The sequence below is a fragment of the Macaca thibetana genome, chromosome 2, assembly GCF_024542745.1.
Source record: "Macaca thibetana thibetana isolate TM-01 chromosome 2, ASM2454274v1, whole genome shotgun sequence".
Taxonomy (NCBI): Eukaryota; Metazoa; Chordata; class Mammalia; order Primates; family Cercopithecidae; genus Macaca; species Macaca thibetana.
The window spans coordinates 73234716-73261747 of NC_065579.1; the positions used below are offsets into that span (position 1 = coordinate 73234716).

The window sequence follows — 27032 nt, forward strand, 5'->3', positions numbered from 1 at the left end:
CAGAATTGTGTAGTAAGGCCACTCTATCTGCAAAGAATTTTGGGAAGGTAAGTACTTAAGCTAGGCATATTGCCACTCCAAGCAAAAATAGAGACTCTTGTAAGAAAAAAAAAAAAAAAAATGGGAGAATGGGAATTGGTTAACAAGCAGCATCTGCCATAGACCAACAAGAACACTGACAATGAAACATTGGTATAATTTGTACATAATACAAATTTCATGCAGAAAAGCACAGAACTCTCTATCTTCAGGTTAGGGGGAGGTGTCATGGAGGGTTTCACTGAGGACAGTAACACTTGGCTGAGTCTCAAAGAAAGAATGAAATTGTCGAAGTACAAAAGAAAAATAGTTGTTCATCAAAATATTTTTATTTGCCACTGGCAGAAATGTAGCATGAACCCAAAAGTACCAAGGTGAGGTTTCAGGCATTGCTGGCTCCAGTCACCCAATTGATGCCACCAAGACCTAATCTCTCTCTCTCTTTCTCTCCATCCTTTGATCCTGTGATAGCCAGCAAGCAGCTCCAGATTTACATTACACCCTATCAGCAGCTTTAGCAGTTCCAATAAAGCTCTCAGTATGCATCTCACCAGAACAACTTGGGATATGTGTCCATCACTCTGGCCTATCACCTTGGACAGGAAAATGAGAGATGCTGATAGGACAAGGCTGGGCTCTGTGTCTACCTCTGGAGCACTATTCAAAACACTTGAACTAAGAGCAAGAAAGAAGGGTCTCCAAAGGAAAACTGGGAGTAAGTAAAGTAGGGAAAAAGTACAAGTGTCTCTTACAGAGAACAAATTATTTTAGTGATGTTTAGAAGGTGTGATGCACAAGATATAGTTGAACAATTGGCTGATTTTGGTGAGGGGAAGGAAGATTCTGAAATGACACTGGAATTCAGGCTTAGGTACATAAGTATGATGTTACCATGAAACAAGCTGATGACTACACAAACAGAACCAGTCAAGGATGGGCAGGTGAAGGGGTTGGAGGCAATAATAATAACAATAAATAATATTAACTACACTTCCTGGCAAACCAAGGGAAAGGAACAGCAGGGAGCAGTTTCCAGTGCTTAGAACAAACCACTGGACTAGAAATATTGATTTTTAAAAATCTTCAGGCCTGGCCAGGTGCGGTGGCTCAGGCCTGTAATCCCAGCACTTTGGGAGGCTAAGGCAGGAGGATCACCTGAGATCAGGAGTTCAAGACCAGCCTGGCCAACATAGTGAAACCCCCATCTCTACTAAAAAATACGAAAATTAGCCAGGCGTGGTGGTGGACACCTGTAATCTCAGCTACTCAGGACACTGAGGCAGGAGAATTGTTTGAACCCAGGAGGTGGAGGTTGCAGTGAGCTGAAATCATGTCATTGCATTCCAGCCTGGGCAACAACAGTAAAACTCTGTCAAGAGGAAAAAAAAAAAAAAGCACAAACAAACAAACTTCAGGCCCATCTTTGTTTACATGAGCATTTAAAAATGTATTTATTCTACTATGCAAAGCACTCTGATTTTGAAAATTTCCCAAATACATCCTACCTCATCTGTCATCTATTACACTTTCAGTTCTCCTTTCTTCTTTCTCTTAGGTAACTAATGTCTTAAAATCTCAAAACAAGGGGTTAAATAAGCAACAGTTTGAGATGAACAGTGATTGGAACTTGTAGACATAATGAAAAATAGCGTCTAAATGTTTGAAGCTACATGACGCCAATAAGCTGTCTCTAAATCCAGTTTAATTAATGTGCAGCCTTTGTCTCCTCCAACATGTCTGAATAAATCCTCAAAACCAAATTAGTATTTTAAAATATGAGTTGCCCAATACGAGGTGAGTTAGCATACAAGCAGATTAAGATGGTATTTCCATTTTGAATGAATATAATTTAAGATTTACAAACTTTAAACTAGATTTTTCTTACACAAATTTGATCTTTCTTTTAGCTATAACAGATAATTAGTGACCTGGTTTCAAAAGAAAAAGGACAATTTTTAAAAATATTTCCTAAATCTCATTAGTTGTATTAATCTCTTAAACTGAAAAAGACTATTTTGAATGTCTCTCTGGAATTAGCACTTCTACAATACTGCGGTAATGTATTGATAGGAATATTACTCAAAGTCGATAAGAAGTTCCATTTCTATGCATGTTATGAATAACACAGATTATTCTGAAAGAGGACTAACATACGTAATATTACATATGTTATAGATACTGTTAGGTGTCTAGCCTACAACCATTTCTCCCTTTTCTCCTTTCTTACAGAACCTTGGCTGAGTACAAGTATATGCTGTCCTCCCCAGGCCTTCTGCAGCACGGAAGATTGGCCCTGCCCCAATCTCAGAGGGTGAATCCTGATTGGTCTAAGATGACCATACTAGTCCTGTTGCCTTCACAGTGACTAGTGAAGCATGTGCTTGTGTGATTTTAGAAGTCGGCTGGGAAGTAACTGGGAAGAATTTCCTCACTCAAAAAGAAGCACAAGAGAGAGGCCATCTAGTATCTCTTAGAGGTTGTCTGATCTGCATGTAGCCTGCAATTGCTATAACTACTTCGCCACCTTGAAGTAAGCTAGCCTGAAGATAACCAATATACTGGATAAAACTTTTGTTTAAAGATTTATCTGCTTAATATTATCTCTTCTGAAAGGTAGCTGTGCTCCATAAATCAGATTGTGAATCAGCTTTTTGTTAGATAAGCGAAGATATCAAACATCAAATTGGTTGTTGCAAATCAAATGTTCCCATCAATATGTTTTTTGTTCCACATCTAATGAGGAGTGGTGGTAATCTGTCTAGAATAATTTCCAAAGCTGCCTTTAGGTGTGGATTTATTTAATGCATTTGAGAGCACAGAATTTCTCAGGGTAGATATGTAGAACTAATAACATAATTGGAAACTTATTAATGAGTGACATTTTATTTAGATATTCTTTAGTCTACAGAAAATGAGTGAATAGAACCAGGTATTACTAATTTATTTATTTATTTTTTTTTTTTTGAGACAGAGGCTCGCTCTGTCACCCAGGCTGGAGTGCAGTGGCCGGATCTCAGCTCACTGCAAGCTCCGTCTCCCGGGTTCACGCCATTCTCCTGCCTCAGCCTCCCGAGTAGCTGGGACTACAGGCGCCCGCCACCTCGCTCGGCTAGTTTTTTATGTATTTTTAGTAGAGACGGGGTTTCACCGTGTTCGCCAGGATGGTCTCGATCTCCTGACCTTGTGATCCGCCCGTCTCGGCCTCCCAAAGTGCTGGGATTACAGGCTTGAGCCACCGCGCCCGGCCTGGTATTACTAATTTAAAACAATTATCCAGCTAATTTGCTTTTTTGAATAGTGTGAGTTTAAGTTTTGATATTTATTAGTGTAATATCTCTATGGAACCATTTAATCATAGAAGGCTAATCTTTCCCTATAACATTCTCTGCTAAATAAGATTTTCCTGAGAAACAAACTAGAATCCTTTTATTCTTGAATCGAGGACTCACTTATCTTATCTGGGCTGATTTGCTGGATAAGGCCATAGCATCAGTCTGTGTGAATCACCCAGTTTTTATATCATCCAAAGATAAATTCTTTTCAACAGTGCAGCCTCTTCAGTAATCAGTCCCAAAAATATGTAGGTCAAAGGGGGAACTGAGTGAGAGGATGCCATGGCTTAATTCCATGTGTAATCACTCACAGAAAAGTCACACACACATACACACACACACACACACACACACACTCAAATGTCCTCTGACAGTTACTGGCATCATGTTTAGGTATGAGATGGTGTGTTTAGAACATGGCTTCAGAAATCAATACATCAACAATTAGCTGGGCATGGGTCACTGGACCTTAAAAAGGATAACAATGGGGTGGCATTGCCAGAGGAGACCAACTGTCTGGTTACCTGACAGGTGGGCATTACCTTCATGACAGCACAGAAGTGAAAGGAACGATCCTTGGCTCTATAGTTTAGTTTTTTTTCTTTCTGGAGACAGAGTCTCACTTTGTCACTCAGGCTGGTGGCATAAACATGACTCACTGCAGACTTGACCTCCCGGACTCAAGTGATCTCACCTCAGCCCCACAGTAGCTGGGACTACAGGTATGTGCCACCACGCCTGGCTAATTTTTGTATTTTTTGTAGAGACGGGGTTTCACGTGGCTGGCCTGGAACTCCTGGGCTCAAGCAATCCCCTTTCACCCCCCTCTTCTCCAAAGTGCTAGGGTTACAGGCATGAACCACCATGCCGGCCTAGATTTTAAAATTTGATGTCCACAGTGCATCAGAGTTATCAGACTCAAGAAGAGTACTTCATGATAAACAAACACACAGGGGACTGATATGTAAATCAGAATGCCATTTATTCATTTAAATAAGAAATACGACTGTGGCAAAAGAATGATCATGTTGGCATGTCCCATTGTCTTAGTTAATTTCTGCTGCTGCAACAAAATACCTTAGACTGGGTAGTTTATAAACAACAGAAATTTATTGGTCATAGCTCTGGAGGCTAGGAAGACCAAGATGAAGGCACCAGCAGATTCAGTGTCTGCTTTATAGATGGAGCCCTCTTGCTATGTCCTCACATGGCAGAAGAGGGCACACAGGCTTCCTCAAGCCTCTTTTATAAGGGCACTAATTCCATTCATAATCCCCTCCCACAGGCCCCAACTCTTAATACCATCATCTTGGGGAGTTAGGTTTCAACATATGAATTTGAGGGGAGGGGGACAGAAACACTCAAACCACAGCACCTGTACATGCCTTGTATGTAGCTAATATTTAAATCAAATTATAACCAGAAAGTTGCTTGGTGAGCAGTGAGAAATTTGAATGAATGGAGTTATTTTGTATGATTCAAATCTTTGATGGCCATGGATTTTGATAGCTTAATTCAGTCATTTTCTTTTTTTTATTATTATTATTATACTTTAAGTTCTAGGGTACATGTGCATAACGTGCAGGTTTGTTACGTATGTATACCTGTGCCATGTTGCTGTGCTGCACCCATCAACTCATCAGCACCCATCGTCATTTACATCAGGTATAACTCCCAATGCAATCCCTCCCCACTCCCCTCTCCCCATAATAGGCCCCGGTGTGTGATGTTCCCCTTCCCAAGTCCAAGTGATCTCATTGTTCAGTTCCCACCTATGAGTAAGAACATGCGGTGTTTGGTTTTCTGTTCTTGCGATAGTTTGCTGAGAATGATGGTTTCCAGCTGCATCCATGTCCCTACAAAGGATACAAACTCATCCTTTTTAATTCAGTCATTTTCAAAATCTATTATTATTTTATCAACAATATGACATATTTTTAGGATAAAGTCTTACAAAGAATACATATACAGGTATACAGATACAAACATATAGATACCTTGGCTCTTCTCTCTCTCTGCTCTGATGGAACTAAGGTAGCCTATTCAGATCCCCACGTGCTCAGCAACCCCATATCCTGGAGGGAACCGGCAGAGGATGGGGAGAGGAATTCCAGTAATGAGGGAGCATATGCAGAGATACAGAAGGATGACAGATTGTGGCACATTCTGGAAATTACAAGTGGTTGGATAAGAATGAAATATAGTATTTGTGAGGGGATGGAGAGAGAGGAGGCAGGAAGAGATCAGGCTGAAGAAACAAGCAAGAAAAAAATGATGAAGGAAGGATCTTGTAGACTTTGCTAAATTATTTAGATCTTATATAGAAAGCTATGGAAAGCCTTAAAAGTATGCTCAGCGGGGCCACAGCATGATCAAATTTCAGTGTTAGAAATATCACTATGGCTGAAAAATAGAAAATTAGGTTATCAGGAAGGGTACAATATATGCAAGGAATATCGAAGGCCTGAATCCCATGCTCCTAGTGCCCCACCCTTACCATCTTACCCATAGGACTTCACTGCCATAACCAGTCTTCCCGATGCCAGCACCTGCATTGTATCACCTGAGAGCTATCTCCTACTGCTGGAGCCCACTTTGTTGGCTGTGGCAGGCTTGAAGGGTCAGAGAATGAATGTCCCAGCAACATCTTCTACATCTTCCCCACCCATTTCCTCCACACAAACAGCATTTCCAGCTCTTACAAAGAGACTGGTGTATAACTCTGGAGCATGTGTTAGGCCCAGTTGGGATTAAACTCCAGTGGCCCACAGTGGCAGCTATCTTGATAACAGAACTTTTGGCTACTTGCCCTTCCTTGTCTCACTTCCCCATTCTTCTATTCTTGTGGTTCTCACCTCCCAAATAAATTATTTGCACTCAAATCTTTATCTCAGAATCTGCTTTTAGAGAAATACAAAGACAAGGCTACCATAGCTGAAGGATGATGAGGGCTTGAATTAAGCAAAGAGTGGGAGATAAGGGAAGCAAGCTGGAGATACATTCAAAGGACGTGAAGACTAAATAGAAAAGACATTGGAGAATTCCAGCATAGCGTACAGGTTACTGATTTGGGAGACTAGGAGATGGCACTGCCATTCACCAAGTAAAGCAACAGAGGAGAAGGAGAATTTGGGGGAAAAAAAAGATGGGTTCAGACTTGCACAGGCTAAGTGTGAAACAAACATGTAGAGATGAGAAGTAGGATATTGGATGTACCAACTAGAGCTCAGAAGACTGGCCTCGGCTGGACATATATACTTGGAAAAATGGGTTTTGTCATTTTGTGCTCAGCACATGAATCCTCTTCATATTAGGGGAAAACAAAAGATGAGTAAAGGCAGGGCCCCTTCCTCCCTTGAGAGAAATCAACAGGGGAGCAGATTACCTGTCCCAATGCATTAGCAGCCAGGGCATAATCATGTAACCTGGACTTGACCAATCAGATGCCTCTATCAGAATTTTTACATAATGAGAGAACGAAACACAGAACCAAAGAACAGTCTGATAATTCCGGGTGGATGTGGCCAAATTGAGAACCCTGTGTTTCTGGGGCGACGGCAGCAGCAATAATGTTCTCTCTTCTATAATTCCCAACAGGTCAACTTTAGGGGAGGGATCAAGAATCCATGCTAGTTTACCATCATGATAGGAAATACAAGTCAAACTCTGTCTTTTTTTTTTCTTTCTTGAAAAAGGATCAACGTTCTATTTCCTAACCTGGGAGTTAGGTTCATGACTGTTTTAGTTTTTGTTTGTTTTATATTAAGTATTCCTATGCATTTTAAACACCCTCTTGTACGTATATTTCACAATAAAAAATTTAAAACAGAGAAACATGTTTTTTCAATACAGGTAACAGAGGAGGAATTATGTTCAAGAGTAAAAAGGATATACTATCTGGGATTTGTTTTGAAATAATGGAGAAAAATGAAGAAGACTCATAAAATGTTGATAATTGCTGAGTGACAGATATGGGGCCTTTTGGGATAGTCTCTCTAAATTTTTTAATGTTTGAAAATTCCCATAATTATAAAGTATCTTGAGTAGGCCAGTGTGATAGGGAGTGGAGGATGAATTAAAAGAGGGAAGCCACAGAGGCAGAAAGTGTATCCAGGGATCAGGAAGGAAGATTAATTTGGGGAATAATCCAAGGGAACCCAATGCCTCACACATTAAATAAGACCCATATTAGTTGATTGATCTTAATTCAGAAAACTGGCAACTGACTGGAAATAGGACTAAACTTTGTTTAATCAGAAACCTAAAGCCTTGGAAATATCTGAAGGCTTGAGTTACCAATAGTCCCCAGATTCTTTCTTTTCTAGAAATTCAGATGCCTCAGATCTCAGATTCCCCACCTGTGTGCCACTAATGGCTCACATTTTGCTTTGGTAAACCATGAACATTTTCTTCTCCTTGGTAGCAATTATCATTCTGGATATTAGTAATTCCACTGTTCTGCTCCTAAGGCTGAGAAAAGCATTTCCCCAAAGTAAATTGCCGGTCTTGTAATCGATCTTGCACGGCCAGGATTTTAAGGTGCCACTTTACTACCTTGCTCCTCAAGCTTTACAGAACCATCTCCACCCCCACTCCTACCCACATCCCTAAGAAGAGGAACATGGAATATGTTTCCAAAGGGCTGTCTGGAGAGGATTTGAGTGCCACCATCCCAGGCCACTAAAAAGAGCCAGCTCCCAAGGGGGGAATGAAGTCTCTGCTTTTCCAGGGTTTCCTCCCCTTCTATTTAGTCTGAAAAGTCTGGGACATACTGCATTATACAGCCTTATTCACCATTTTATCCCAGTATCCTATAAGGAATTTGATCAAAAAAAAAAAATCCCAGAATATAAACCAGCCACACCTGCAAATTTTATTACAAGCGTGTTGTTTGTTTGTTTGATTCAGATGGGGGAAGAATGGTGGAAAATTAAGAGCTACGGGAAGATTGTCCTCACAGCTCAGCTCCTCTGCTGTGGGCTTCTTTCCAGTTGGTGCAACAGGAGATCTGGGGCCTGTGTTTGCTTTTCTTGGCATTCACAGAGGTGGTGTCTGTAGCTGAAGACACTGGGGTTGTTGCCAGAAGCCCTGCTGGAGCTGGGACTGTGTGTGTCCAGGTTCCAAGATCTCATCTGCTCACAGCGATGGGGAACATTTTGATCTTGGCAAAAGCTCTCATGCCGGCACTCCTTGTCCACTTGATTCTTTTCCCTACTTTTCTGACCCCAAGCAGAGCAGCAGAGTGACCTCTGGACACATGCAGCTGGACAGCACCACTGTCTCCGGAATTCCTCATATCTCCCTGGGGAACTCGAAACAGTGGACACAAACATGACTACAGACTGCTAGTGACCTGGCAGCACGTTCACAACAGGCCGCATGAGAAGAGAAGAGCAAGCCTTCCTTCCCCGGTGGCTGGTTCCACTGTCGTGCCTACTTCAGACACCAGGGAAGTAAATGTCTCAGCCATGCAAAATTAGCACAGTCTGAACACAGTTAGAAAACAAAAAACATTCTCTGTAAGTGGGAGATGGGACCCCCTTCTTTAGGCTGTTGCTGATCATTAACATCAGAGTGGGTGTTCTCCAACAGTGCCTGAGCCAGGCCCCAGCTATCATTTTGAGCCCTTTGGAACTGTGGATGTGTCGGCCTATAAAGTCTTCCAAAACTCAGGTCCTCATTCATCACTCCACCCTTGACCTCCCATTTGTGAGACCCTCCAGCACATTTCCCGCAACCGTTACCTCATTCCTTCACATCCCAGCAGCACCTCACATGCTCTTACATCCATGCACCTCAGTTCCACCTTCTCCTACACGCAAAGGAAGCAATCAGCTTCTCCTCCACTTCTGAGCTGGTGTTTCTCAACTCCCAGTCCACAGACAGGAGAGGCAAAATCAAACCACCATACCACAGGTTCTCCATTATAAGTGGGAGCTAAAGAATGGGTAGACATGGACATATAATAGACAGATAGAGAAATAATAGACACTGGGGACTTCTAAAGGGGGGAGAGTGGCAGGGAGACAAGGTTTGAAAAATTGCCTGTTGGGTACACTGTTTACTAATTCAGGTGAACGGCACACTAGAAGCTCAGACTTCAACATTACACAACATATCCGCTTATGTACCTCTCAAAACTATACCAATTTTAAAAGTCTTTAAACCAAACTACTATAATAAATTCACTCCCCCACCCATTTCCTCCACACAAACAGCATTTCCAGCTCTTCTTTCCCAAATTTTTAAACTTTTTCTGGATACAAAATAGAGAGTTTAGAGGTTTTGGTTAGTGATGTGGTTTTAGTTGAGAAACAGTCTTCATTTATGTGATATAATTTTTGAAGTCATGTTTATTGAGCTCTAATATGTACTAGGTACCTGATTAAGTGTTATCCTATTCAATCCTTACAGCCACCTTTCTGCAGATAAAGAAATTGTTGTCCAGAGAGATTAACTTGCCAAAGGTGACACAACTATAAAATGGTAGAACTGGAATTTAAACTTAAGGCAAATTAAGTTCTGAAAACAATCCTGAGCCTAGAGCCCATGCTTTTTTTTTTTTTTTTTTTTTTTTTTTTTTTTTTTTGAGACAGAGTCTCGCTCTGTCGCCCAGGCTGGAGTGCAGTGGCCGGATCTCAGCTCACTGCAAGCTCCGCCTCCCGGGTTCACGCCATTCTCCTGCCTCAGCCTCCCGAGTAGCTGGGACTACAGGCGCCCGCCACCTAACCGGCTAGTTTTTTTGTATTTCTTAATAGAGACGGGGTTTCACCGTGTTAGCCAGGATGGTTTCGATCTCCTGACCTCGTGATCCGCCCGTCTCGGCCTCCCAAAGTGCTGGGATTACAGGCTTGAGCCACCGCGCCCGGCCGAGCCCATGCTTTTAATCACACTATATATCATTTCCCAATCCTTAACAGCACCCCTCTTTTAAAATTTCTTGCCCTCTCTTTGTACTGCCCCTTGCCAAGATCATGATTCCCTATCAACTTTAAGGAAAGTTTGCCATATTACTCCATGATGTTAACCAAAACCTACCCCCCACCAATCTTTTTCTCTGCCATCACCCTACGGCTCTACCAAGGTTAATTACTCTGAGAACTCCTTAATACCCTTGTATCAGTCAGGATGCTTTTGGCTACAAGAATCTAAAATCCCAACTCAGGCTAACTTCGCTGATAAGGACGTTTAGTTTACATAACAGGAATTGTTAAGGATAAATCAGAATTCATGGCTGCGTGACTGAGCAGCTCCACAATGCCATCAACAATTCAAGGATCAAGGTTGTTTCTGTCTCCCCACTCTGTAAACTTAATCCTAGAGCTGGCTCCCCTCGAGAGTTGAGGGCGGCTGCCAGAAGCAACTTGCTCCACATTCTTCCTTGCTGTTGTCCCTGAGTGGTAAGGGGTCAGGGGGACTCTCCTCCAATTATTTCTTGTTGGACCATATGCCCAACGCTGCCAGTAATAGGGGAATGTACAACATGATTGGTTTAATCCCAAATTCCTGAGCAGTTATCTGACAAGGTGTAGCTGCCAGCTCCTTCAGAGACTGCCTCAGCAAAAAGCATAAACTTTTCATGTACCATCAAGCCAATGATTAAGCAAGATGGTGGTTCTAGGGCTCAGCCATTTCCACCCAGTGCAAGACTCCTCTAGTTGGTATTCATTGCCCTGGAGCTCCTAACTGGAAAGGCAAAGAGTTTGTCAGATCTGCCTCATGGTCTGTTGGCTCTTCCTGTGCAATCCTTCTTCCTCTTCTTTTCCTTTTACTGGTGTTACTCCTTAATAAGCCTCTGGGACTCCATCTCAGCACCCCCTCCCCAGAAAACCCAATCTACAGCAGTACCCTGCTAGCTATGACTCCACCTTCACCATCTGTCTCTATTCACCCACATATCTTGTACCTCCAGGAAATCCATCCTGCACCATCTACATGCCACCCCTCCTTCTAAAACTGTTTTTTATCTGCCTTAGGACCTTCAGTCCTTTAACTCATCCCCATTCTTAGTCCACCAGCCACCATCTATGTTCCCTCGCATCATGCCTTTGCCTGGACTGAATCTTCACCACAACTTTGCTATCATCTGATTTCTCCCCTCCCAACCCTTAGGCCAATCCCCAGCCCTGGGAAAGCTATTGTAAAGCATCCTTTCTCCTCCTAGGTCTACTGAAAGAAAACCTGAAAACTGGGTTTAATGGCTTAATGAAAAATCCATGCTATCTAACTTTAATTGGACCCTCAGGATGGCTAAGTAATTATTTCACTCATCTCTGTAGACTTCCACTGCATTAATGCCAAATGTTTTCTCTCTTCACTTCCTAATGTCCCTTCCTCCTAGTTTCTCCTCATACTCTGAGGAGGAATTGTTAACCTCCTTTTTCTGTTGATCAAGTATGTAGTCTATTGCCTTTACCTATCCAGATCCATCACACCTCTATTTCCCTTGGAGAAATGGCCAGCCATGGACATGTGAATGAAGCCAGAACAACAAAACCCTTGTCAAAACTATTAAGGGAGAAAACTTTTGCTTGTTTGTTTTGAGGATTGCTAATCTGTAAAGAAATAAGTCTGGTGCTATAAGCCCCCATATTGTAACAGAAGGGAAGATCCTTTCTAAGAAAAAGCCAGAGGAAAGCAGATCAGGCCCTGATGGCATCCTACTGCTTCCAGATCCACCTGTCTTAAAGCTGGCACCCCATGAGACTTCAATTACATGTTCCAACAAATTCTCTTTATGTGTCTGTACTTTCAGCCAAGAGTCTTGATATATAAACTCCTTTCAATCTCCAAATTTGTCTCTATCTTTACCTATTCTGATGCGTTCTCACAGGCCTCTGACATAGGTACTGTTCTTGATTGTATAGTTTTCCTCCTGTGCATTTTTCTTTTGGACTTTGTTTGATCACATTGTTTTCTCCAATGTCTTCTTCCTCATTTCCCGTATTCACAATTGGTATTGGCTGAATAAATGTTACCAAGCTATTTCAAAAGTGGGTCTTTCATGAAACTAGACAGAACACACAGAACACATTTCTGAAAGTGTAAGAATGTGGCTCTTTAACAGTGACTTTATTTGCAAGTGAGCGAGGGGAAGTCATTCCGGAGGACAGACAGAGAACTTTGATGCAATTTCTATCCTTACATGTTCCTCAAAAGAATGCTAAGATCTCACCTCCTCACTCACTCCACCTCCATTTGGCAGTCAGTACACCCTTGAAGAATTGCCTTGTGGCACACAAAGGCGAGCAGAATATGTGCTGTACTATTATGTGTAAGAGATTCTGCAGAGTTGAGGGGACTTAGGAGGAGGGAGCAGACTGGCGCATATCAGCAGCCCTCAGCTGCCCTCAGAAACTTTTCAGTGCCAAGTAGGGTTTGTTTGTTGTTGTTTTCATTTTCTTTTTCATTTACTTTTAAGTAGATAATATATTTACATGATTTAAAATTCAAATCTATATACAAAGATATACAGAGAAATTTCAGTCCCCTGCCCCTCCACCTTTTCCATCAAGTTCTCTGAAGTTTTCAGTTTATGCTTCTGTGTTAGTTTCTATTGCTGCATAACAAATTGTAACAAACTTAGTGGCTTAGAACATATTTATTATCTGATAGTTGCTGAAGTTCAGAAGCCTGAGCAGGATGTTCATAGGTTTTCTGTTCAAGTCCTTGCAAAGCCAAAATCAAGGTGTCAGCCAGGACTGCAGTCTCTCTAGAGCTCAGGGTCTTCTTCCAAGCTCATTCAGTTCCCTATAGCTCTAGGACTGAGGTGCTTGGTTCCTTGCTGGCTGCTGACTTGGAGTCACTCTTAGGTCCTAGATGCCATCCTCAGCCTCTAGCCACATGGTCCCCTTCATGTGCAATTAACAACGTGGCTGTTTTCTTTCCTCTAGGCCAGATGAAGAGCATCATATTGACTGGTCCCATGTACACTCAAGGAGAAGGAGATGACACAAGGCATATATAGGTGGTGGACAGAATACTGGGAGTCATCCTAAAATTCTGCCTACCACAGCTTTCATTGTTGTTCGGCTTATTAAAAATAAAAGCAAAGCAAAAATACACCCACACACAGCGCACACACACACACACACACACCCCCTTATTAAACAACAGTGGCATATAATATATACCTTTCTCCATATTGTTTTTTGCACTTATTTTTATTTTTTTATTAAATATACTATATTTATTCAACCATATTTATATACCATATACCATAAGATACACCATATTTATTCAACCATTTTCTAACTTTTAACCATTTTGATTTTTTCCTATATTTTCTTTGCTATTACAAATACTGTTGTAATGAATAGTTTTCATAGCCTTTTTTTTTCCCTGGGTCAGAGAAATGTGCTAGATGTTGTCAAATTCCCCTATATCAAGATGACACCATTTTGCTTTCCCTCCTTCAAGATACCTGGTACGGTTTTTATTTGTGATTTTCCTTTTGTGAGTGAGGTTAAGCAACTTAAAGGGGGGATTTTTGTTCATTTTCCTGTGAACTGTCTGTTCGTGGACTTTGCTATTCTTCTATTGGGTTGTTGGGCTTCCCACAGTTTCTAGAGGCTCTCAAGGGGTTTAGTCATTTTCCTGTGATATAATGGCAAATATTTTTCCCAGTTTGTCACTGTCTTTTGACTTATGTTGCTTTGCTATGGAAGAAACTTTCATATATGTTGTTGAATTTGTCAATCTTTCCTTTTAGGGCTTCTGGGTTTTGAATCAGAGAGAGAAAGGCTTTGCCCACTCAATGTTTATAAAGGAACACACTATGTTTTTTTCTTGTATTGCATAGTTTTGTTTTTTAAACTTAAATATCTAATCTACTTGAAGTGTGTTCTGTTACCTTGTTTAAGGCATTAATCCAATGTAATCTTTTTCAAATGTCTTCCCAGTCAATTGTTCAATCCTCAGGAAAACTGAGGAATAAAAGTCACCAGAAACCAACATCAAAGAGAAAAAAGCTATTCTTAAATAGTTTAAGCAGGTGCAGACTTTCTTAAGACTGTGATAGGCCGGGCGCGGTGGCTCAAGCCTGTAATCCCAGCACTTTGGGAGGCCAAGACGGGCGGATCACGAGGTCAGGAGATCGAGACCATCCTGGCTAATATGGTGAAACCCCGTCTCTACTAAAAATACAAAAAACTAGCCGGGCGAGGTGGTGGGCGCCTGTAGTCCCAGCTACTCGGGAGGCTGAGGCAGGAGAATGGCGTAAACCCGGGAGGCGGAGCTTGCAGTGAGCTGAGATCCGGCCACTGCACTCCAGCCTGGGCGACAAAGCGAGACTCCGTCTCAAAAAAAAAAAAAAAAAGAAAAAAAAAAAAAAAAAAAGACTGTGATAAAGGGGAGTAACAGTACTTAATTATCTGACCAGGTATGCAATGCCAACCACCAGACAATTTTATTGAGCTGAACTTGAAGAACATTTAAACCATGTAAATTACAGTGAGAATATGGAGAAAAACTATTGATTTCAGAGCAAGAACATGTATACTTCCTATGCTTGAGTTGATAAAGTTTCCCCTCATCCACAAATGCTACAGAACCAAAATCTTAGTCTTCTCTTATTTTTTTCTTTCACGTTCAAATCTTTATCAATGTCCTTAAGGTACTTTGATTTTTTTTTTTAATTTACAAACAGTAAAATTCACTCTTTGGGGTATACAGTTTATAAGCTTCAAAAATACATAGAATTATGTAACCATTTCCACAATCAAGAAACTGAACAGTCTAATAACCCCCAAAAAATTCTCTCAAGCTACTCCTCCCCAAACCAGAATACCCAGAAAACCTGGCAACCATTGATCTGTTCTTCATCCCTACAGTTTTCCCTTTTCTAAATATTATATGTCATATAAATGGAATCCTACTGCTACAGTATGAATGTTTGTGTCCTCCCAAAATTCATATGTTGAAACCTAATCCCCAATGTTGTAGTATTAAGAGGTGGGGCCTTTAGGGAAGTGACTAAGTCATGAGAGTGGAGCCCTTGTGAATGAGATTAGTGTCCTTATAAAAAAGGCCTAAGAGAGATTGTTTGCCTCTTCCATTGTATGAAGACATATAGAAGTTGCCATCTATGAGGAACAGGCCCTTACTGACACAAAATCTGTTGACACCTTGATCTTGGACTTCCCAGCCTCCAAAACTGTAAGCAATACATTTCTGTTGTTTATAAATTACCCAGTTTAAGGTATTTCATTACAGCCTCCCAAATGGGCCAAGACACCTACTTTATGTAGCCTTTTTAGTTTGGCTTCTTTCACTCAGCATAATGCACTTGAGATTCATCCATGTTGTTATGTGTTCTTTTTATTGCTGAGCAGTACTCCATGAGATGGATGTACTACCATTTGTACCAGTCAAAAGTTATTTGGAATATTTCCAGTTTTCAGTGATTATAAACATTTGCACACAGGTTTTCAGCATACAGATCCTGCATGTATTTTGTTAAATATATACCAAAATATTTCTTTCTTCTGGGGGATGATGCTGTAGTAAATGGTACTATTTTCTCACTACTAGTATAGAAAATTTTTTTCTGTGTTCTGTTAACTTGCTAAACTCACTTACTAGTTCTAGAAGCTTTTGTAGATGCCTTCAAGTTTTCTATGTAGATAATCGTATCATCTGTAAATAGTGATCATTTTACTTGTTCCTCATCTATCTACAGATGCTCTTCAACTTACAGTGGCATTATGTCCCAAAAGATCCATTGAAATTGAAAATACTATAAGGCAAAAAGACATTTAATATACGTAACCTGGTGAAGATTATAGTTTAGCCTAGCCTACCTTAAATGTGCTCAGAACACTCATATTAGCCTACAGTTGGGCAAAATCATCTAAAACAAAGCCCATTATACAATAAAGTGCTGAATATCTCAAGTCATTTGTTAAATACCGTACATTATGCCAAAATGGGGATAATGGTTCTCACACCATTGTAAACTAGAAAAATTATAGATCAAACCACCATAAATCGGGGATATCTGTATATGCCTTCTATTTATTTTTCTTGACTTCTTGCATTGAAAAAAAACCTTCCATTATGACACTGAATAGGAGTAATGAGAGTGGATATCTTTGTCTTGTTCCCAATATTAGGCAAACACTATTTAACATTATTTCACATTATTTCACCACGAAGTGGATGTTAACTGCAGATTTTCTTGAAGATGCCTTTTGTTAGGTTAAGGAATTACCATCTATTTTTTGGTGACTGAGAATTTTCTTCATGAATGGATGCTGAATTTCGTTCAATGATTCATCTTCATCTATTTATTTGATCATATGGTTTTTCTTCCTTGTTTGTATGATTAATTACATTGATTTTTGAATGTTGAATCTACCTTGCATTCGTAATATAACCTGGTCATGTTATATTATCCTAATTATGTATTGCTGGATTAGATATTGCTTATGTTTTGTTGAGGATCTTGCATCTGTGCTCACGAGGAATATTGATCTGTAGGTTTCTTTCTCATAATGTCTCTGTCTGGTTTTGTAATAGAGTAATGTTGGCCTCATAGAATAAGTTGGAAAGAATGTCATGCTCTTCTGTTGAGATCGTAAAGAATTGGTTTCTTTCTTAAATGTTTGGTAGAATTTACCAGTGAAACAATCTGAGCCTAAAGTATTTTTCTTTTTCCTTTTTTTTTTTTTTTTCCTGAGACAAGGTCTGGCTCTATTGCCCAGTCTAGAGTACAGTGGCACAATCTCAGCTCACTTCAGCCTCTGCCTCTCCAGCTCAAGCCATCCTCGCACCTCAGTCTCCCACCCAAGTATCTGGGACTACAGGCACCCGCCACCATGCCTGGCTAATCTTTGTATGTTTTGTAGAGACAGGGTTTGCCATGTTGCCCAGGCTGGTCTTGAGCTCATGAGTTCAAGTGATCCACCTGCCTTAGCCCCCCAAAGTGTTGAGATTACAGGCATGAGCCACCACACCCAGCCAAATTTTTTTTCTTTGGAAGGTCTTTTTAATACATATTCAATTTCAATTTCTTTAAAAGATAAGGGACTATTCATGTTATCTATTTCTTCTTGAGGGAATTTTGGTAAATTGTGTCTTCCAAGTATGTCATTTAATCTAAGTTGTTGAATTTACAGACTTGGAGTTGTTAATAATCCTTCCTTATTATTCTTTTAATATCAGTAGAACCTATAGGTGATATTTCCTCTTTCATTCCTAATATTAGACTATAGTTGGGAAAATTACAATGCAAGAAGTCAAGATAATTACTTGACTGCAGTCAAGTAATTTATGTCTTCTCTCAAGTTTTTCTTGGTCACTTTATGTTAAGAACTGCGAAGGGTTGGAGATTTTACCCTACTTGCAAACTAAGAAATTAGGCTGCCAGTTTTGTAGATTCTGGTAGAAGACACATGACTCCTAAGTCAGAGACAAAGTTTAGTTTAGTGCTTACAGCAATAGCAGCAGCCAGTCAGAGTATCAAGATTTTTGCACCAGTTCCCTGGGCACAGATTCCCACAGGTCAACACAAAGAGGTCTAGATGATACCTGAAATTGCAGTGGCTTGCATTGCAGGAAAGGAACACTAAACTTAGGGTACCAGTATCTTTTATATTGAGCAGTAAGCATTACTTGCCCCAGAGTGAGACACTATCTCCATCTTCCAGGGCTGTTTATAGACATTATTGGGAGGAAAGTAGTCCAGAACAAAGGGTAGTCAGTGTCTTACTCAAAAAACATGTAGAAAAGTCAGGGATCCATAAAGAGTTTTTCCCAACACTCTGGCTAGAAATTGATTGATTGTATTTATTTGACATCTTTTTTCTTTTCTGATGAAAGCATTTAATGCTATAAATTTTACTAAGTACTATTTCAGCTACATGCCACAAATTTTTGATGTTGTATTTTTATTTTAATTCAGTTCAAAATATGGCCTAATTTCCATTAAGACTTTTTCTGTAACCGCTGGTTTTTTTTTTTAAATGTGTGTTGATTAATTTTCAAATATTCATCAATTTTCCAGAAAACTTTGTTATTGATTCCAAGTTTAATTCTGCTGTGGTTGAAACACTTTTTTGAAACCATTATGATTTCAATTATTTTAAGTTTACTATTATTTATATCCCAGAATATAGTCTATTTTGGTAAATGTTCCATGTAAACCTGGAAAGAATGTATTCTGCTATTGTTGGGTGGAGCATAAATGTCAATCAGTGCTCACTTTAGCAGCATATATATTAAAATTGGAATGATATAAATGTTAATTTAGTCACATTGGTTGAGAATGTTGCTCAAGTCTTCTATATCCTTACTTATTTTCTTCTACTTGTTCTGTCAATTCTGAGAGAAAAATTTTTAAGTCTTCAAATATAATTGTGGCTTTCTCTATTTCTTCTCTGTTCTATCAGTTTCTGATTCGTGTATTTTGATGCTCTGTCATTAGATGTATACACATTTTGGATTGTTATGACTTCTTAGTCGTAGAAGAATTAGTGAATTGATTATTTTATCATTATATAAGTGCCCCTCTCTTTATCTCTGATACTTTTCCTTGCTTTAAAGTCCACTTTGGTATTAACATGGTCCCTGCCATTTATTTGGAATAATGCTTGCATGGTATATTTATTCTATCCTTTCACTTTTAACCTATTTATGTCACCATATATAAAATAGATTTCTTGTATTCAGTCGATAGCTGGGTCTTTTTTTTAATCCAATCTGAAAATTTCTTTTTTTAATTAGTGTCTTTAGGCCATTTACCTTGAATGTAATTATGGATGTGGCTGGATTTGAATTTCCACTTTATTACTTGTTTTCTATTTTTTCCTTCTGTCTTACATTAGTCTATTTTTCCTTTCTCATATTTTTCCAGATTATTTGGATATTTATACTGTCTCATTTTAATATACGTATTGGCATTTTTTGCTATATCTCCTTTTATTATTTTTAGTGGATGCTCTATGGATTACAATATACCTACACAACCTTTAGTTGTCCATTTAGTGTTAATGTTAGCACTTTGAGTAAAAGGTTTTAGACATAAGTAGGAGAAACAAAAGTCTCTTTAGCCTTCCCTTCTTTTAAGTTGTAGTTGCCATTTATAACGTAACATTGAAACCTCCACTAATCTTACAATTTTTGCTTTCAATAATAATACATATAGATATATTTTTTAGAGACAGGATCTTGCTATTGCCCAGGCTGGCCTTGAATTCCTGAGCCCAAGCAATCTTCACACCCCAGTCTCCTGACTATCTGGGACTAAAGGCCCATGCCACTGCAACCGGTAGTCATACATTTTAAAGAACTTACTAGAAAAGTTGAAATGAAGGAAAAAATGTTAAGGGCAGCCAGAGAGAAAGGCTGGGTTACCCACAAAGGGAAGCCCATCAGACTAACAGCAGATCTCTTGGCAGAAACTCTACAAGCCAGAAGAAAGTGGGGGCCAATAGTCAACATTCTTAAAGAAAAGAATTTGCAACCTAAAATTGCATATCCAGCCAAAGTAAGTTTCATAAGGGAAGGAGAAATAAAATCCTTTACAGACAAGCAACTTCTGAGAGATTTTGTCACCACCAGGCCTGCCCTACAAGAGCTCCTGAAGGAAGAACTAAACTGGAAAGCAACAACCGGTACCAGCCATTCAAAAACATGCCAAAATGTAAAGACCATCGATGCTAGGAACAAACTGCATCAACTAATGAGCAAAATAACCAGCTAACATCATAATGACAGGATAAAGTTCACACATAACAATACTAACCTCAAATGTAAATGGACTAAATGGTCCAATTAAAACACACAAACTGGCAAATTGGATAAAGAGTCAAGACCCATCAATTTGCTGTATTCAGGAGACCCATCTCATGTGCGGAGACACACATAGGTTCAAAATAAAGGGATGGAGGAATATCTACCAAGCAAATGGAAAACAAAAAAAGGCAGAGGTTGCAATCCTAGTCTCTGATAAAACAGACTTTAAACCAACAAAGATCAAAAGAGACAAAGAAGGTCATTACATAATGGTAAAGGGATCAATTCAACAAGAAGAGCTAACTTTTCTAAACATATATGCACGCAATACAGGAGGACCCAGATACATAAAGCAAGTCCTTAAAGACTTACAAAGAGACTTAGACTCCCACACAATAATAATGGGAGACTTTAACACCCCACTGTCAACATTGGACAGATCAACGAGACAGAAAATTAACAAGGATATCCAGGAATTGAACTCAACTCTGCACCAAGTGGACCTAATAGACAGCTACAGAACTCTCCACCCCAAATCAACAGAATGTACATTCTTCTAAGCACCACTTCGCACTTATTGCAAAATTGACCACATAGTTGGAAGTAAAGGACTCCTTAGCAAATGTAAAAGAACAGAAATTATAACAAACTGTCTCTCAGACCACAGTGCAATCAAACTAGAACTCAGAACCAAGAAACTCAGTCAAAACCATTCAACTACATGGAAACTGAACAACCTGCTCCTGAATGACTACTAGGTATGTAACAAGATGAAGGAAGAAATAAAGATGTTCTTTGAAACCAATGAGAACAAAGATACAACATACCAGAATCTCTGGGACACATTTAAAGCAGTGTGTAGAGGGAAATTTATAGCACTAAATGCCCATAAGAAAAAGCAGGAGAGATCTAAAATTGATACCCTAACATCACAATTAAAAGAACTAGAGAAGCAAGAGCAAACAAATTCAAAAGCTAGGAGAAGGCAAGAAATAACTAAGATCAGAGCACAACTGAAGGAGATAGAGACACAAAAAACCCTTCAAAAAATCTATGAATCCAGGAGCTGGTTTTTTGAAAAGATCAACAAAATTGATAGACTGCTAGCAAGACTAATAAAGAAGAAAAGAGAGAAGAATCAAATACACACAATAAAAAATGATAAAGGGGATATAACCACCAGCCCCACAGAAATACAAACTACCATCAGAGAATACCATAAACACCTCTATGCAAAAAAAATTAGAAAACTTAGAAGAAATGGATAAATTCCTGGACACATACACCCTCCCAAGACTAAACCAGGAAGAAATTGAATCCCTGAATAGACCAATAACAGGCTCTGAAATTGAGGCAATAATTAATAGCCTACCAACCAACCAAAAAAAGTCCAGGACCAGACGGATTCACAGCCGAATTCTACCAGAGGTACAAGGAGGAGCTGGTACCATTCCTTCTGAAACTATTCCAATCAATAGAAAAAGAGGGAATCCTCCCTAACTCATTTTATGAGGCCAACATCATCCTGATACCAAAGCCTGGCAGAGACACAACAAAAAAAGAGAATTTTAGACCAATATCCCTGATGAACATCGATGCAAAAATCCTCAATAAAATACTGACAAACCGAATCCAGCAGCACATCAAAAAACTTATCCACCATCATCAAGTGGGCCTCATTCCTGGGATGCAAGGCTAGTTCAACATATCTAAATCAATAAATGTAATTTAGCATATAAACAGAACCACAGACAAAAACCACATGATTATCTCAATAGATGCGGAAAAGACCTTGGACAAAATTCTACAGCGCTTCATGCTGAAAACTCTCAATAAATTAGGTATTGATGGAACATATCTCAAAATAATAAGAGCTCTTTATGACAAACCCACAGCCAATATCATACTGAATGGGCAAAAATTGGAAGCATTCCCCTTAAAAACTGGCACAAGACAGGGATGCCCTCTCTCACCACTCCTATTCAACATAGTGTTGGAAGTTCTGGCCAGGGCAATCAAGCAAGAGAAAGAAATAAAGGGTATTCAATTAGGAAAAGAAGAAGTCAAATTGTCCCTGTTTGCAGATGACATGATTGTATATTTAGAAAACCCCATCATCTCAGACCAAAATCTCCTCAAGCTGATAAGCAACTTCACCAAAGTCTCAGGATACAAAATCAATGGCAAAAATCACAAGCATTCTTATACACCAATAACAGACAAACAGAGAGTCAAATCATGAATGAACTCCCATTCACAGTTGCTTCAAAGAGAGTAAAATACCTAGTAATCCAACTTACAAGGGATGTGAAGGACCTCTTCAAGGAGAACTACAAACCACTGCTCCATGAAATAAAAGAGGACACAAACAAATGGAAGAACATTCCATGCTCATAGATAGGAAGAATCTATATCATGAAAATGGCCATACTGCCCAAGGTAATTTATAGATTCAATGCCATCCCATTAAGCTACCAATGACTTTCTTCACAGAATTGGAGAAAACTACTTTAACGTTCATATGGAACCAAAAAAGAGCCCGCATTGCCAAGACAATCCTAAGTCAAAAGAACAAACCTGGAGGCATCATGCTACCTGACTTCAAACTATACTACAAGGCCACAGTAACCAAAACAGCATGGTACTGGTACCAAAACAGAGATATAGACCAATGGAACAGAACAGAGTCCTCAGAAATAATGCCACACATCTACAGCCATCTGATCTTTGACAAACCTGACAAAAACAAGAAATGGGGAAAGGATTCCCTATTTAATAAATGGTGGTGGGAAAACTGGCTAGCCATATGTAGAAAGCTGAAACTGGATCCCTTCCTTATATCTTATACAAAAATTAATTCAAGACAGATTGGAGACTTAAATATTAGACCTAAATCCATAAAAACCCTACAAGAAAACCTAGGCAATACCATTCAGGACATAGGCATGGGCAAGGACTTCATGTCTAAAACACCAAAAACAATGGCAACAAAAGCCAAAATTGACAAATGGGATCTAATTAAACTAAAGAGCTTCTGCACAGCAAAAGAAACTACCATCAGAGTGAACAGGCCACCTACAGAATGGGAGAAAATTTTTGCAATCTACCCATCTGACAAAGGGCTAATATCTAGAACCTACAAAGAACTCAAACAAATTTACAAGAAAAAGACAAACAACCCCATCAAAAAGTGGGCAAAGGATATGAACAGCCACTTCTCAAAAGAAGACATTTATGCAGCCAACAGACACATGAAAAAATGTTCATCGTCACTGGCCATCAGAGAAATGCAAATCAAAATCAAAATGAGATACCATCTCACACCAGTTAGAATGGCAATCATTAAAAAGAAAGGAAACAACAGGTGCTGGAGAGGATGTGGAGAAATAGGAACACTTTTACACTGTTGGTGGGAGTGTAAACTAGTTCAACCATTGTGGAAGACAATGTGGCAATTCCTCAAGGATCTAGAACTAGAAATACCATTTGACCCAGCCATCCCATTATTGAGTATATACCCAAACGATTATAAATCATGCTGCTATAAAGACACATGCACACATATGTTTATTGCAGCACTATTCACAATAACAAAGACTTGGAACCAACCCAAATGTCCATCAGTGATAGACTGGATTAAGAAAATGTGGCACATATACACCATGGAATACTATGCAGCCATAAAAAAGGATGAATTTGTGTCCTTTTTAGGGACATGGATGCAGCTGGAAACCATCATTCTCAGCAAACTATTGCAAGAACAGAAAACCAAACACTGCATGTTCTCACTCATAGGTGGGAATTGAACAATGAGATCACTTGGACACAGGAAGGGGAACATCACACACCAGGGCTTGTTGTGGGGTGGAGGGAGCGGGGAGGGATAGCATTAGGAGATACACCTAATGTAAATGACGAGTTAATGGGTGCAGCACACCAACATGGTACATGTATACATATGTAACAAACCTGCACATTGTGCACATGTACCCTAGAACATAAAGTATAATAATAATAATAATAAAAGAACTTACTAGGAAAAATATTCTTTTACATTTACCTGAACATGAGTTAGTTCTCCCTTTATTCTTAATGTTCTAACTTTCTCTCTCTCATAATTTCCTTTCAGCTTGAAGAATTTCTTTTAGCATTTCTTTTAGAGCAGAAAATGTCAGATATCAATGAATTTTCTTTGTTTTTTTTTCCTCTGAGGATATCTTTATTTCTCCATAATTCCTGAAATATATTTTCACTGATTGCAGAATTCTGGATTAATAGCTCTTTTCTTTAAGAACGTTAAAGATGTTGTTCCATTATCTTCTAAGCTATGCAGCATTTTTAAAGATCTTTAAGAACTCTTTTTTTTTTTCTCTCCCTCTTTGGTTTTTGTAAGTTTGTTTATATCTGGCTGATGTGATTTTCTTTGACTTTATAAGATAACCTTTTGTGTTTCACCAAATTGGAAAGTTTTCAGCCATTATTTTTTCAAATAATTTTTCTTCACCAATCTTTTTTTCCTGGGACTGCAATTACACAAATGTTTTATCTTAAAATACTCTCCCCTAAGTCTCTGATGATCTGTTCATTTTTAACAAATATTTTTCTCTCAGTTCTTTACTTTGGATGATTTCTATTGAACAATTTTTAAATTTACTGACTTTTCTTCACCATCTTATTTCTGCTATTGAGCCTATCCAGTGAATTTTTTTTATTTCACACATTATATTTTTTAGTTCTAAAATTTTCATTTGGCTCTTTTGATTCTAATTCTATTTATCTACTGAAAACGCCTTCATTTATTTCAAATGTGTTCACTTTTGCTTCATTAAGTTTGGTTATAATAGCTGTTTTAAAGTTTGTCTGATAATTCCAACCCCTGGATAATCTTAGGGTTAGTATCTGTTGATTGTCTTTTCGCTTGAGGATTAGTCATGTTTTCCTGCCTTTTCATATGTTGACTAATTTTAGATTCTATCTTGGACATTTTTAATACATTTTATACCATGAAACTCTTAGTCTTATTAAAATTCTTTGGAGAATGTTGACTTTTTGTTATTGTTTTAGAAGGCAAATAGTATGGCCAGGTTCAGACTATAAATTCTGTCTTTCCTTCTTTGGTCAATTAGTTTAAATGTTAATTGTTTTCCAATCTTTTGCCATGCTGCTTTGGGTCTATACCACACACGTGCCTCTCAGAGGTTAGTCTCTGAATTGAGTGTCGATTTATGTCATAGATCACTCCTCAATACCTTTGTTATCCAGCTTTGGACCTGTTTTGTGCCATTAAAGCTCAGTCTTGCAACATAAGATTCCAATATGACGCTTCCTTCCCATCAATTCTAATGAATTATATGGATGCCATAATACAGTCAAAGGACATGTTTTTCCATCACTGTTCCTTTGTGGCATTTGTTGCCACCCTCTACCATGTCAGCTTAAGTGATTTGTATTTGTTCTTTTGTGGCATTTGTTGTCACCCTCCTATCACATCAGCTTAAGTGATTTGTATTTGAATAACAGAACCCGTAAAATTGATTTTCTTCTTTCCATTGACAAAAGAATTATTGAAGTTGTATTTGTCTATAATGCTGAAAAAAAGCCAATACAGATGAAGGGCACTCTTCACCATCAGGTGACTTTAACCCAATTTCTCTCTTAGTCTCAATGTATCTCTCCTGTTCAGAGAACTTTCTTGCCTTTCCATCTCCTCCAAGGATAATAAATGTATTTATGCATGAAGGGAGGTTGAATTTTGTCGAAGGCCTTTTCTGCATCTATTGAGATAATCATGTGGTTTTTGTCTTTGGTTCTGTTTATATGGTGGATTACATTTATTGATTAGCCTATATTGAACCAGCCCTTCATCCCAGGGATGAAGTCAACTTGATTGTGGTGGATAAGTTTTTTGATGTGCTACTGGATTCGGTTTGCCAGTATTTTATTGAGGATTTTTGCATCGATGTTCATCAGGGATATTGGTCTAAAATTCTCTTTTTTTGTTGTGTCTCTGTCAGGCTTTGGTATCGGGGTAATGCTGGCCTCATAAAATGAGTTAGGGAGGATTCCCTCTTTTTCTATTGATTGGAATAGTTTCAGAAGGAATGGTACCGGCTCCTCTTTGTACGTCTGGTAGAATTCGGCTGTGAATCCGTCTGGTCCTGGACTTTTTTTGGTTTTGGGCTATTAACTATTGCCTCAATCTCAGAGCCTGTTATTGGTCTGTTCAGGGATGCAACTTCTTCCTGGTTTAGTCTTGGGAGGGTGTATGTGTCCAGGAATTTGTCCATTTCTTCCAGATTTTCTAATTTATTTGCATAGAGGTGTTTATAGTATTCTCTGATGGTAGTTTGTATTTCTGTCGATCGGTGGTGATATCCCCTTTATCATTTTTTATTGCATCCATTTGATTCCTCTCTTCATGCTAAAAATTCCCAATAAACTAGGTATTGACGGGATGTATCTCAAAATAATAAGAGCTATTTATGACAAACCCACAGCCAATATCATACTGAATGGGAAAAACTGGAAGCACTCCCTTTGAAAACCAGCACAAGACAGGGATGCCCTCTCTCACCACTTCTATTCAACATAGTGTTGGATGTTCTGGCCAGGGCAATCAGGCAAGAGAAAGAAATAAAAGGTATTCAATTAGGAAAAGAGGAAATCAAATTGTCCCTGTTTGCAGATGACATGATTGTATATTTAGAAAACCCCATCATCTCAGACCAAAATCTCCTTAAGCTGATAAGCAACTTCAGCAAAGTCTCAGGATACAAAATCAATGTGCAAAAATCACAATCATTCCTATACACCAATAACAGACAAACAAGCGCCAAATCATGAGTGAACTCCCATTCATAATTGCTATAAAAAGAATAAAATACCTAGTAATCCAACTTACAAGGGATGTGAAGGACCTCTTCAAGG

The 27032-nt window shown here is 39.0% G+C and overlaps 1 protein-coding gene across 10 annotated transcripts in view; it reads left to right on the top strand.

The window, feature by feature from the left end:
• The window catches only part of SEC62 (SEC62 homolog, preprotein translocation factor), a 332886-nt gene that overhangs the window by 20833 nt on the left and 285021 nt on the right, over positions 1-27032 (top strand). The window contains exon 1 of one of the 10 annotated variants that reach the window (XM_050780002.1): positions 8075-8078. The exons of 5 other annotated variants lie outside the window; for them this stretch is intronic. The gene's annotated coding sequence lies outside the window, so the exon portion shown is untranslated. Of the gene's footprint in view, positions 1-8074; positions 8079-8282; positions 8287-9379; positions 9384-10783; positions 10788-13852; positions 13857-27032 lie in introns of those variants that run through there. 4 more of the 10 variants (XM_050780014.1, XM_050779989.1, XM_050779986.1 and 1 more) reach the window with 4 other exon arrangements.